This window comes from Chiloscyllium plagiosum, unplaced genomic scaffold (assembly GCF_037043375.1).
Source record: "Chiloscyllium plagiosum isolate Xiang-an unplaced genomic scaffold, Cpla_swu_hap1 HiC_scaffold_8, whole genome shotgun sequence".
Taxonomy (NCBI): Eukaryota; Metazoa; Chordata; class Chondrichthyes; order Orectolobiformes; family Hemiscylliidae; genus Chiloscyllium; species Chiloscyllium plagiosum.
In genome coordinates, this window is record NW_028270146.1 from 77,675,717 (window position 1) to 77,689,883 (window position 14,167).

Below are 14,167 nucleotides of genomic sequence, written 5' to 3' on the forward strand. Positions count from 1 at the left end.
TTCTCTACTAATTTGGTGCCAAACATATGTGCATACACTTGCCGTTGATTTAAAATCCTTTTCCTTATCCTGGAAAAAATGACCAAATCTTTGTTATACTGTTTTTAAGAGTACCCAATTTCACAAGTTTTACAACCTGCAACTGAATTACTCTTGAAATGTATATAGATTTGTTTTGGGACATAACATATTCTCTAATTTTCATTTATTTGCAGCTAAGGCACTTGTCCAGCTACTAAGTTTTCAACATTTTGAAAACTGAGCCTCACCAAAAGAAATAAATATCTTGTTTAGGTGGTTGTTTTTGTTCAGCATAGACTTGATGGGCCCAAGGCTTTTTTCTGTGTTGAAGACCTCAATGTCTCTATGACTCAGTTCATAACTTAACAGCACAAATTCCTTGAATATCACTTATTCCTTGAAACCATCATCAAATCTAAGAATGATTAAACCAAACCACACTCCAAGTGTGATATCATTAACTGCTCACAATTAGAAGGTAATACTTCTTGGAGTTATTTTTAACATCTTTTGCATTTGGCTTTCTTTAGCAATTGCTCTTAGATGCCATATAAAACTTGTTTTGCTATCAGGTTATTCAATATACATGTAATTGTGTAATCTTTCTTTCATTATGTTGTTGTATTTAATCCTATTAAATCGTATAGATTTATTAGATCCTGGAATTTGTCAAATTCTGAGTTTTGTAATATCTAACACCTAAAAAACTTAGCTTTCCCTACCTTAGCAAAGTCATTAAGAAATATTAGAAACAGCGGGGAGCTGAACACTGAGCCCTGGGAGACTTCACTGGTCACAGTTATCCAATTAAAACAATGACTATTGATAGCAAATTTCTGTTTCTTATTATACAATCAATTAAGAATCCAATTTACAACTTTATCATGGATCTCATTATGTCTCACTGTAGTTATAAACCTCCTGTGAAGGGTCTTTTCAATGCAACATAATAAACTTCATTTGCAAGTGTTGAGATGTCTTCATAAACTTATACTAGATTTGTTTGGAAAGCCAAAATCATTTGCTTTGATTTTGTTGGTTTTATACCCACTGGTTGTTCTTAAGTTACTGCAGATTTAATGACTTGCCTTATAAATTTCTTGTTGTGTAGTCCTGTCAATATATCTAACACTAAGCATATTCAACCCTAATGAATATTTCCCCAAGAGGATATCTTTATAGCACTGTAATGTTGGAAGATCTGTGATAAAGTGAGAAAACAAGAAAGAGATATAGAGAATAGAACACTAACTTGTCTTTTGAATCTAAAAACAAATGTAGAACTATGGATGCTGAAGGACCGAAACAAAAACATAAATTGTTGGAGAAACTCAACAGGTCTGGCAGCATCTATGGAGAGAAAGCAAAATTAACACTTTTCAGTCCAATGACCCTCTTAGCAGCAATTTCTGTTCTGTGTTTTGACTCTATCAGCCATTCTTCCAGAGCCAAATATCCTCTAATAACTGACAAACAATGGAATAGGTGAACTTGGTCCACCTAAAAAATACAAATTTTACTAGTATTCCATCAGCAAATGCTTATTTACACTTTTGTGACTGTCATATACTTACTGCGCTATAGTGTCTGAACATTTTAGATCAGATCTGTTCCCTGGTATTACTAACCTGCCTTGTAGATAAACTAATAAATCAAAGGACAATGCCATCCATATCTAATCAGTGCAATATCTTCAATGAGAGTCAGCGTGTTTCACACATTTGTTAAGTACAATATGCCCTGGTGTTTAGATAGTTCTTGCATATGAAGCAAAGTCGAAACCCTATCTCTTAATTTCTATCTTCACTTTTCATTTAAACTTCTTTGAACAATTTTCAACTATCCAACTTCCAATTGAATTACTTCAGTCTGGTTTCCATCCTGTTCATTGTATTAAACTGAGCTGATTCAATTCAGCAAAACCACGAAATGAGAGGAAACCACATAGCTCTGTAAGACTGTCCATAGCTCAAATAGATCATACCTTCACTTCTACATCAATTCCTATTTTCTTGCGATACCCAGCATATCCCTCTTGGTGGCTGCAAAGCTATTGATAGCAATATTTAACATACTAATGGACTGATCCTGTATGGGGTAGCAAATTCCAAATATTCAAAACCTTCTGAATGATGACATTTCCCCTCATCTCAGCTGAAATGTGCAGATCACTTAATCTGAGACCATGCTAGTTCTGGACTTATCAGCCAGAGGGAAACAGGTTGTCAATATCTGCCTGTCCAAATATTAAATTTCAATGAGAACACCTTTTATTCTTCTAAACACCAGTGCATGTTCGCCCATTCTGCTCGATCCCACCTCTTAGAATAGTCCCCTAGTCACCAGAATTAATCATCAATGCTATCTGATGCTAATGTAAAGGGTCACCCTGTTTTACATCTCCATTCTTTCAATATGTTTACCACTCCATCCTTTCTCCTCTGTGGTCCGTTTCTGTCGTATAATGGTTTTGTCATACCACAATCAGCATAAAATCCATTATATAGGCTGTCGCTGCATACAGACTGTTATATTTGCTGAGTCTCAAGGTTCCATACCTGAAATCCTCTAAATCTTCCTTTACTCTCTTCCTCTCAGAAAAAAGTCTTTATAATTATTAGTGTAACTTCTAATTCTTTTGTTCAACACAATGCATTTTATGTTATTTCCCACCCAACTTTGTTTTGTGACTGTTGGTTGCGCTGCCTGATTGTCTATTCAACATGAAGTTTAGATAAGCCATAATTTTCCCACTTAGGTTTTGGTTGAAATTATCCTTTCGTCCTCAATCGAAACTTCTTACACTTGGTCCCCACTCTGCTCTCTTGATCAGGATCAGCAACTGCAGAATTTGTTACTCTTCTCAATTCTGAGCTATCCATCAAATCCTAGCTTAAATGTCCCCAAAATGACTAATTTATTTCTCTCAAACATTACCTTTCTCACACCCTAACTCACACAAACACCTTCAACCTTGATCTTGCCATTGTTCTTTTGACCATCTTATTGACACCATTACTGGCTGCTGCATCACATACCATTAATTGAGTGATAGCTTTTTCTTTTAGAAATAACCCATCTTCTGGCAGCTTGAAGGCTGTGTAAGTGTAAAATATAACAACCTGACATGAGGGAAGCAATCCATTGCTGCAAATCAAGGAGCCCTTTCATTTTAAGCATCGTAATTCAGGGGAAAAATGATATATTGGCTGTCCAAGACAAATAGGGCAGTAGTAACTGAATGATGAAGGCATGCACTGCAGAAAACTGGGTGATGTATCTTGCAACTGTCTGCAAGGAGCCTGAGGCAAAAAAATGTGAAGGGTGGTGGTGACTTTGACAGCTACTGTCAGTGAATGTTTACCTGGGACAGAAAGAAGCAAGTTCTGGTGCAGGAGGCTGTGTAGAACAGTGAAAATCTGTTTGGTGAAATGCAGTCTCCCTTGTTAAATGCAAGAAAGTAGCTCTTGGCCTGGAGACCCTAGGGTTTGGGTAAAATCTTCTATTGGTAGCCCTCTCATCTACTGTCTTTTAAATACCCCTTTTGCTGCCCAAATATAAAAATTGTCTTTCATTATTCCACAATGTGGGTGGGTGAGTTAAAATCAGTTCAACTGTTCTTTGATGGAAGATATAAATGCGTGAAATCAAGACAAAGCATATTTCTCTTGACTGAAACAATAACTAACCAACCAGTCAGTTTAATCATTTATGCTGCTTCATTAAACTTTGGGAGACCAAGGCTTTTGAATGTAGGATTCATCATATATTCAAAACGTAAGAATTCAACAACTGTATTTCAGTGTTAGTGATTGAACTCTCAGATGTCATGTAGTCTTTTTGGGTTTTTCTACTTATATTCCTCCAGGATGAAGGATCTAAACCAAATTGATGAGTGCAGTTATGTTGACATTTTGCACTCCTGGAAAGTGGATCTAGGTGTGGCATCGGTGTTGGCAGGGGCAGGTCTTGTAAGCAGTGATGGTGGTATTGGGCTGCATGTTGGTGAAGTAGGAATGGTGTTGAAGGTTTGGTTCAGTTACACGGAAAACAACTTCTCTCTTTCTCAACATTCTCTGGAGCTCGGAGTCCACAACATCCATTTCTTTCCCCCTCAATAGGTTCTGCATCTACAAGTCAGATTGATTGGTTGGATCCCTGTAAAGAACAAAACAAAAATAGCATCCACAAATGGCCTTTATAGAGATCTATAATTAAATAATATGTACTAAGATGACAGAGTAAAATTAAAAGCCATTTAAGGCTCTAGTAGGACAAATGACCAAAAAGCTGGCATTCAGGGGCATCTTAAAGGATATAAGAGAAGTAGAGATTAGAATGGTATAGTGAGAGAACTCCAGAGCATAGGAGCTAGACAGCTGAAGGTTTGTTCATAAATGGTGGAACAATTAAAATCCAGGATCATCAAGAAGGCCAGAATTGATGGAGGTAGGTAAAACTCTGGAGAGACTGCAAAAAGAATGTCATCTTAGTTGAAGTGTGAAATGCAAGGGATTTAATTTCCAACTGTGGGATATGTTGTGATTTCCCATTCTGCGAATGGGTATGGAGGGGAGTGCAGGTGGGAGATCCCAGCTGAGGGGGAATTTGGAAATAGGGCAAATAGTAAGGCAGTGAGGAAACAATCCCATTGCTTTTGGTCAACAAGCAGTGCTGTAGGAAAGTAACCATTTTCCTCAGGCTGACTTTTGCTACCTTGAACTGTTGAATTTCCAGAAGTTTATAACATTGGGAAGACCAGGGCTAAACTTGTAAAGTGGTTTATCAGCCTCATTATCATAGAATCATAGAATCCCTACAGTGTGGAAACAGGCCGTTCAGCCAAACAAGTCCACACCGACTCGCCGAAGAGTAACTCACCCAGACCCATTCCCTTATGCTATTAACCTTTATGTATCCCTCACTAATGTACCTAACCTACACATCCCTGAACACTATGGGCAATTTAAAATGGCCAATTCACCTAACCTGCACATCACTTATAACATCACTTGTCCCAGCCTTACTGTTTTTGAGATTAAACTTACTCTCTAAGTCTGGGTTTAGTTCAGGTCTCAACAACACTGGAGTAGAACAATGTTATGGGATACTGCTTCAGTGAAACTCTAGTACAGCATCAAATCCAGTTCAAACACTGGCGTGAAGTTCCCGAGGACTTGTGAGGAATTTAAGAAGTTTTTTGTCAATATTCTGTGTTAGAGAACACTCCGGTCTGCATCCTCAAAATATTTATGATTTGTGTCCAGATCCATGTGCAGGCGTCTGACTTGATGGAATTTACAGGTGGGTGGAATAAATAAGTCACACCCTGATAGCAATTGGTGCATTGGATATCAATTTCAGATTGATAGCTGCAGTGTAAGCACAAAACTACTTTCAGATATGCATATATCAAGAATCAAATTTGACAATGAAAATCATCAACTGCAGGGAATGTGACTGGACATAATAAGTTATCCCGAAGGTTGAGGAAATGAAGTTGAGTTTTCATATGTCAAAGTCTATAGCCATGGGCACACACCCTTGACAAGAACCTGTTGTGGAAAAATTAGTTTGCAATTACTATAAGCCCTAAATTAGAAATAATAACCACCAAACTACAATATTGTGCTATTTATGTTTGTGTGACTTCTCATAGCAGATTGTAAGGTTTTGCAGTTTGAAAATTTTTTGCAGTGATTGTAATGTCCTTTAAAACTGCCATCAACTAGCAAACAGAGAAAATAAATGGTCAACTGGTAATTTGATCTTTCGCAATTGACTTAAGCAAAACTTATTTATTTTGTTCATTTGAAGATCTTTAAATGACTGATAAAGTAAAGATATTATATTGAGAAAAACTGTGTTGACAAGAAGTTAAAACAAGGTTATTAATAAGTGGGAAAATTAAGCTGAGCTTATTTTTCATCTTAAGTCACACAAAACCAAATGTTAACAATGATAGATTGCTCCCAAAACTATTTGAAAAGGATAATTTTTAACATTAATTTTCTTAAAAAAACACTCCAACAGGGGTGCTTTCAGATTTTAAAAAAATATCTCTGGAAATAATTCAAATTTGAAGTTGTTTCTTGGCACCAACACTGCAGTAATTAACTTTTGTAGCCAGACTGTTTTTGTGTTTATATCTATTTTTCTTGTTGAAGCTACATGCTTTTTATGGGGGCCTCTGCTGTCTGAACACCATATGAATAAACAGAAATGTAGGTTGGGTATGTCTATGGAGCTGAAGCACTTATTTTCAACTTATGTGTAAACATAGCCTAGTCTTCCTTAAAATATATATAAAATACATGTACTTCTGTCATCTTATTTTAGAGGCCATACTTAAATTGACTTTATTAGTATTACTTTATGCCCAGCAAGCTATAATCAGATGAGTTCAAAAATCATTTGATGATGGGGATCACAACTCATAAGCACCCCTCTAAGTAATAACACTACATTACAGAGTCATAGAGATGTACAGCATGGAAACAGACCCTTCGGTCCAACTCGTCCATTTCGACCAGTTTCCCTAACCTAATCTAGCCCCATTTGCCAGCACTTGGCTCATATCCCTCTAAACCCTTCCTTTACACATACCCATCCAAATGCCTTTTAAATGTTGTAATTGTACCAGCCTCCACCACTTCCTCTGGCAGCTCGTTCCATACATGTACCACCCTCTGCGTGAAAAAGTTGCTCCTTAGGTCCCTTTTAATTTTTTCCCCTCTCACCCTAACCCTATGCCCTCTAGTTCTGGACTGCCCCACCCCAGGGAAAAGACCTTGCATATTTATACTATCCATGCCCCTCATAATTTTATAAACCTCTCTAAGGTAAATACTAGACTATCCATTTTTAATTCCATCAATGATAATAATTTCACTCACTAAAGAAGCAGTAATGTAACAACTCTGTAAGCTTATGTCAATTTCACCAGTCTCTCACCAATTATTACAATTTTACTTAAATATATTTTGAATTGTATGTTTAGAACTTTTTGTAAGAAGGATTTCTGAAATATTCAATTTAAGAACCATTAAGATTAAATTTAAAGTAATTCTGTAGTTGATTTTATGCTTATGAAAGTAGCTGTGAGAAGCCATTCACAAAAATTGGTTGCAGCATTAGTATTGCATGGCAGTCAAATTTGTAACAGATTGTCGGACTGAGATGAAACCCTATAAGCCCCTTTGAGTACTAGCATCTGCAACCATGACTGCATTAAGCTGTGACTGCCTGGCACAAACTGATGTCTCATGATCTCAGTTTGAGCTTCCAAGGGTGTTTTCTGCTTGTCTTTCATCATTCAATAGAAGCTGAGAAATCAAATAGGCTGGGGCTGTTTTCCCTGGAGTCTGAGGGGTGACCTTATAGATGTTTACAAAATTATGAGGGGCATAGATAGGGTAAATATGCCAAGTCTTTTCCCTGGGGTTGGGGAGTCCAGAACTAGAGGGCATAGGTTTAGGGTGAGAGGGGAAAGATATAAAATAAACCTAAGGGGAAACTTTTTCACACAGAGGGTGGTATGTGTATGGAATGAGCTGCCAGAGGAAGTGGTGGAGGCTAGTACATTTGCAACATTTAAGAGGCATTTGGATGGGTATATGAATAGGAAGGGTTTGGAGGGATATGGGCCAGGATCTGGCAAGTGGGGCTAGATTGGGTTGGGATGTCAGGTTGGCATGGACGGGTTGGACCGAGGGGTCTGTTTCCATGCTGTACATCTCTATGACTCTATAAATGCTGCAGCATGGTCAGGTTTGCAAGTGACTTCCCTTCTGTACTGGAAAGAGTGGGCTCCAAGTTCTCTGTGAAGTCCAGTGAGAAGTTGGAGGAGGACTGGAGATGTTGGTTATTGCAGAAAATAAAAGTTCATTGTATGGGGGTAGCATACGATCATGGATGTAAGGTTCACTTGGCTAGCAGAAAACAGATTAGACATACATGGGTCTTTAATTGGCAGGATGTGAGCAGCAGAGTTGTCTGGGCTGAGACCTCAACATTTTACAATTTATGTCAGTGAGTTATTTGAGAGGAATGAGTGCATGATAGCTGGATTGACAGGGACCAAGATAGGTAGAAAAATACCTTATGGAGAAGTCATAACCAAGTTGAAGACCAATATAAGCTGGTTGAGTAAATGAATGGGCAAAGAAAAACTGGCAGTTAGAGGATAATTGAATTGAATGATTTATTATCACTTGTATTTAACAAATGAATACAGTGAATGTCTCCACATTCTGCCATTTTGACTTACAGAATGTACGGTGAAGATATAAGTAAAAACTGAGTTCTTCCTCCCTTCTTTTGCTCTGCTTCACGTTGGGTTGGGGTTCTCCACAAGAGGCTCCGTGCCCCCCGCATCACTGTCCACTCCAAGAGTCCCACTCTGAGGCCACCACTGCCATGCTAATGCTAACACCACGCCATCACCGATACAGCCACCGCCTCTCTCGATCCTCTAGGTGTACCGACTCAGGCCTACTGCATTGCTGCAGCTGACCAATGCTGACTGCAGAGGCCTCACTGCTGTTGCTGCCGACTTGAAAATTTGGTGGTGCCAACATTGCCTCAAGCCCTGTGCTGGACCCACTACGTCGAAGCCATGCTCGGGCACCATCTCTCATCGCTGGGCCCAGAGCTCACTGTCATCGCGATCTCTCAGAGGGCCCTCTCTCCTCCACACCACTGCCTCACATGCTCGGGAAGCCAGACCCACTCTTGTTCTGCCAAAGATGCTGAAAAGGCCTCCAAAGAGAAATAAAAAAAAGAAAAAGGCACAAGCAAAGAAGCGAAAGTAAAAAGAAAAAAGGAGAGAAACAAAGAAAGTAGGCAAAAGTGGACGAGCCCCGGGCCAAGAGCTCAGATACCGTGCTGCTACTCCACCCTGTGGGAGAATGAACCGTTGTTCGCTTTGAAAGGAAATTATTACTTAAACAGAGGACAACTGCAGAATTCTGAGCTGCAGAGGAACTTAGATGTTTAGCTGCACAAATCACAGAAGTTCTTTTGTAGATACAACACAACACATAATTAAGGCGGCTAATGGAATACTATTTTTTATTATTGAAGGAATTGAACATAAGGATAATACTGCCATGCTTCAGTTATTTAGGGAATAGTGTGCAGTTTTGGTTTCCTTAATTAAAGATGGATGTAAATGCATTGGAGGCTGTTTGGAGGAGGTTTACGGAGTTGATACCAGAAATTAGCAGGTTGTTTTATGGGTAAAATTGGACAGGCTGCTTCAGAGATGAGGAGTACTTTCTTTTCTCTGAGTGGGTTGTATGACTTTGGAACTCTCTGACCTAGAGTTGAAACAGGTGCGATTGAATATGTTTAGGACAGAGAAAGATGGATTCTTGGGTTATTGGATTCAGGGGTTATAGGCCTAGATAGGCATGTAAGACATGTAAACAACCTTTTCCTGTTTGGCATCCCATCAATGTCCTCAGTAAGACTCCTGCAGCAGAGCAGGCATGTGATTTCACTCTCGGCTGAACTGTCTGATCAGTAAGCATCAATAATACTGTTAATTATAAAGCCAATATTCTTTGAATATTTTCAATTTTTAAAGAGCTAATTGTAATATCTTTTTTCAGATTTTCTTTAACAGAACTTATGTTCTGACCTTGTAGCCAGTGTTGCTTTGGCTCATGATCCCTATCCCTGCAGCCTGTGCTTTTCTTTTTGTCTATCACATTCTTTCCCAGAAACAATGTGTCTTTCAATCACTCTTTCTAATCAGATATGTCCTACTTTCTCTCCAGTCTCAATACTTCCCATTTTTTTCTTTTCTGTCAGAAATCTCCAGGTCTACAATTGTTTTAAATGCTTCTACTGCTCCTGTTTTGAACTGGAGAAACTCCTCAAACACTATGTAGGACAAACAGGAAGAAAGTTAGCCACCAGGATACACGAACACCAGCTCGCCACAAAAAGACACGACCCTCTCTCCCTCGTTGCCCTACACACGGAGGGAAAAAAAACACCATTTCGACTGGGACAACACATCTATCCTGGGACAGGCTAAGCAAAGACATGCCAGAGAATTCCTAGAGGCCTGGCACTCCAACCACAACACCCTAAACAAACACATAAATGGTATCTAGATCTATCAACCCCTCAGAAAACGAACAGGAAATGACATCACCACAAACCCCAGGAACCCCATCCAGGACAAACATATAAATAGGAAGCAGGAGACAACAGCTTCGCTTCACTTGGAGGTCACCACTGATGATGTTACCTAGCCAGGTAATGAAACGTCTGGATATCAAACCTACAGCTCAGCGAGCAAACCTACACCCTAAACTCCTCAAGCCCACCCCACCCCATTCCATATCCACATGGTCTCCAACTCCAATTATCTACCCATACCCTTTGGTTCCCGGAGACCAAAACTCTATCTGTACTAGCTTGAAATATATTGAATGATGGAGTATCATCAACGTCTGGTGTAGAGAATTCTAAAGATACGCAACCTGTTGAGTGAAGATCACAGGCTGAAAAAACAATACTCACAAACACAGGTTTAACAAAGATTAATGAACAGGGGCTACCTTTTGTTGTCCATAAATGTTCTATCAGGGACTTTCAGGGATGAATCCTGCCTTTTCGGCAATGTTAGCTTTTGTCAGGTTTTGTGGAGGATTTCTCTCTCGTAGATCTAGTGAGGTTTCCTACACTAGTTTGCCAAATGCGCCTCATTGACTACACTACACACCCCCATGGCATGCACCTTATCTGATGCTGGGTCAATCCTACCACTTGGAGAAAGTGAGGACTGCAGATGCTGGAGATCAGAATCAAAAAGTGTGGCGCATCCAAGCCACCCGATGCTTGGAGGAAGAACATCTCACCTTCCGCTTTGGGCCCCTCAAACCACATGGCATTAACATCAATTTCACCAGTTTCCTCATCTCCCTACCCCCACCTCATCCCAGATCCAAACCTCCAACTTGGCACTCTCCACTGGCACATGTCCATCTTCCTTCCCACCTATCTGCTCCACCCTCCCCTCCAACCTAGCACCATCTTCCCCCACCTGCATTGACCTATCGCCTTCCCAGCTACCTCGCACCCACCCCAGCCACAACCCCACTATTTTATTTATCTCTCAGCCCCCTTCCACTCGCCCCCCCCCACCCCAGATTCTTGATTATGCCTGAAATGTCTATTCTCCTGCTCCTCTGATACTGCCTGACCTGCTGTGCTTTTCCAGTGCCATACTTTGTGATTCTACCAATTGCCATTCCTGGTAAAACTCACCTCTGTACCTATATCGGAGAATACACTGGCATCCTGGTCAGAGGCACCATATTTAAAAGCCTGGACACCTGGACATTCCCTACATGGTAATGAGTTTTGAGAAGATTTGCAGCTCAGGTTGAGATTCTGGATGTAGGTTTGCTCACTGAACTGGAAGATTCATTTTCAGACATTTTGTCACCATGCTAGGTAACATCTTCAGTGAGCCCCCAGATGAAGCACTGGTGGTGTAGCCTGCTTTCTATTTATATGTTTGGCATTCCTTGGGTTGGTGATGCCATTTCCTGTTCTTTTTCTCAGGGGGTGCTAAATGGGATTCAAGTCAATGTGTTTGTTGATAGAGTTCCAGTTGGAATGCCATGCTTCTAGGAATTCTCGTGCATGCTTCTGTTTGGCTTGTCCTAGGACGGATGTGTTGTTTCAGTTGATGTGGTGTCCTTCCTTATCTGTATGCAAGGATACTCGTAAGGATGTAAGAAACCATTCCTATATGGTTCATTGCTTTTGCCTTGGATTTGGCAGATTAGGAGAAATCACTGTATGGATAGGTTTCTAGAGGTTCAGTTGGATAGGGTGATGGAAGGAAGGGAAATCCTGTTCTCCCAGGACCAATTTGAGGTTACCTCTGGGTCAGTGCATTTTCAACCATCTGGAAGAAGGCAGACCTTCCGACTGTCAGTGTAAATGCCACCATCTTCTCTCCGGTATCACATACTCACTCTATCTGTGTGCTGTACCCAGCTGTCACTCTCACCTTTGTTTCCCCCACTACTGTTACACACCCAATTTGCCCATGCTAACCCTGTGCGACCTCTGTGCTCCCTACTCACAGAGTTAAGAAAACAATGATTTGTAAATTTGTTTGCAAAATTTATGACAGTATGTTTGTGAACATTCCCTGGTATCATGCCAGGAAATCATGGACGTGTCTTTTGGTCCAATTGTGATGGGAGTCAGGTTGACTGTTAGATAATTCCAGTACTTGAATAAGAAATTGAGGGCAGAATCTTATCAGGGTCTGAACAGTGTGGACTATTGCAAGATAACAGAGAATCATGTGAGAAGTCTGACATGGCCTTCCTCAATAATGAGAGCAATTTGTTGTATTTTCAAACTCAGTTCTAGACATCGAGTCTTGATTCTCACTAGGCAGTGATGCCTATGAGTGGAGATTAAATTTTATTGTCAGCCTCAGTAACTGCAACTCTCTCCTTATTAACATGCAGCTTCCTATACTACCACCAACTGTGGGGAAACTAGACATCAACAATTCCCGACCTGAAAACCAGAATAGGTATCTGACAAACTCAACTTGCAATTTGCTACAATAAATTGTTGCATGATACAGGACTGTGTGAGTACTGTGTATATTGTAACCACCATGCATACTGTAACCACCAAGTAAGGAAACAGTGTAGCCAAACAGTTGTTAGATGGAATACTGTTTGACAGAAATTCTTTAGTGTAAAAATGCATTATGGTAACAAAAACACAATCCCAGATGTCTCAGATATAGGGGCTGAAATGAAGTTGAAATCCAGTAATCAAAGCCAGTGTTGCTGATTGCAGGTTGACTACTTGCTATCCAGGGGGGAAAAAATAGCAGTTTCAGAGGAAATTATAAGACTCCCTAATCCTAAAGTGATAACTCGAGACCCTAAATAACAGACAGACCATCGGGTGGGAGGACAACACCAAAGCAAATGAAGATTTTGTGTTGGGATTATGGTGAAAATAAAAAGGATATGCATCAAAAACTGCCCTTGAAATCAAATGTAAAGAAAGACAGAATATGAAATACTAAACAAAACATTGTTATGATATTATTTCGCACTGAACTTATCTGAATTAAAAAGTACTATATTTTTAAAAATTTACTCATGAGACGTGAGCATCGTTGGCTGGACCTGCATTTAATACCCATCCCTAGTTGCCCTTGAGGTGGTTATAGTGAGTTGCCATTTTGAACCATCGCATTCCATGTGTTACAGGTTGACCCTCGATGCTGTTAGGGAGGCAATTCCAGGATTTTGACCCAGTGACATTGAAGGAATGACAACGTATTTCCAAGTCAGGATGGTGAGTGGTGCAGAGGGAAACTTGCAGCTAGTGTTGTTCCCAGTAAGGATCTGTATATTTCACCCCCTGTCATTTTGCTGCCATTTTGTAATTCATATGGCTCTGCTCTTGCTTCTGTCTTGCTTTTTGAATGGATTTATTCTGCCATTCTTGAGTCATGCTCCTCTCTATTGATTCCCTGAGTAATAGTACTGGGATACTGGCCATTACTGGAATCAGCTGTTAACATCTTATAGATTTTATCTTGGTAAACCTCAGGTGCCACATTCTTGCAAAATGGCAATCTCTTGTGTTAGTAAAATGTATGAGTGATAAAGTACATCAACTTTCTTAGAAACAGGATGACATTCAAGCTGTGTTATCCTCGTTTTAAATCTCATTTGGAAAATACTTATTCATTTATTGCTTATTGACAACTCCAGAAAGATTTCATCCATAGTGGAAATAATGTCTCTTTTGTTTCATATTATCTTGCATATTATCACATAATCTGATTTTATCATTTGGTTTCAGCATGACCACAGTAAGGCTCACCCATGTTATTGGCCCTTGAACTGGCTCTATGATGTTTTGCTTGACCAGTTCACTGATCTTTGCCTCAACGTTCTCTCCCAAACCAAAAATGAGTCCTGTGCAGAAGGTAAACTATAGAATACATGCTTTAGTCATTAGTCACAACTTACTTAGTGATTGTGCAACCTTCCAATTTCTTTGAACATCCATCCAAATCTCTCTCTAAGCTGTGGGTAGGATTTCACAGAATTAACTTGCAATAAAATGTACA

At 39.7% G+C, this 14,167-nt stretch overlaps 1 long non-coding RNA gene across 1 annotated transcript in view; it reads right to left on the reverse strand.

Annotated features, from left to right (window-relative positions):
- Positions 1 to 3,712: 3,712 nt before the first annotated feature.
- Positions 3,713 to 14,167, reverse strand: part of LOC122553737 (uncharacterized) — a 29,996-nt gene continuing 19,541 nt past the window's right edge. The window contains exon 3 of the long non-coding RNA XR_006312813.2: positions 3,713 to 4,179. This is a non-coding gene — a long non-coding RNA (uncharacterized LOC122553737). The remainder of the gene's footprint in view (positions 4,180 to 14,167) is intronic.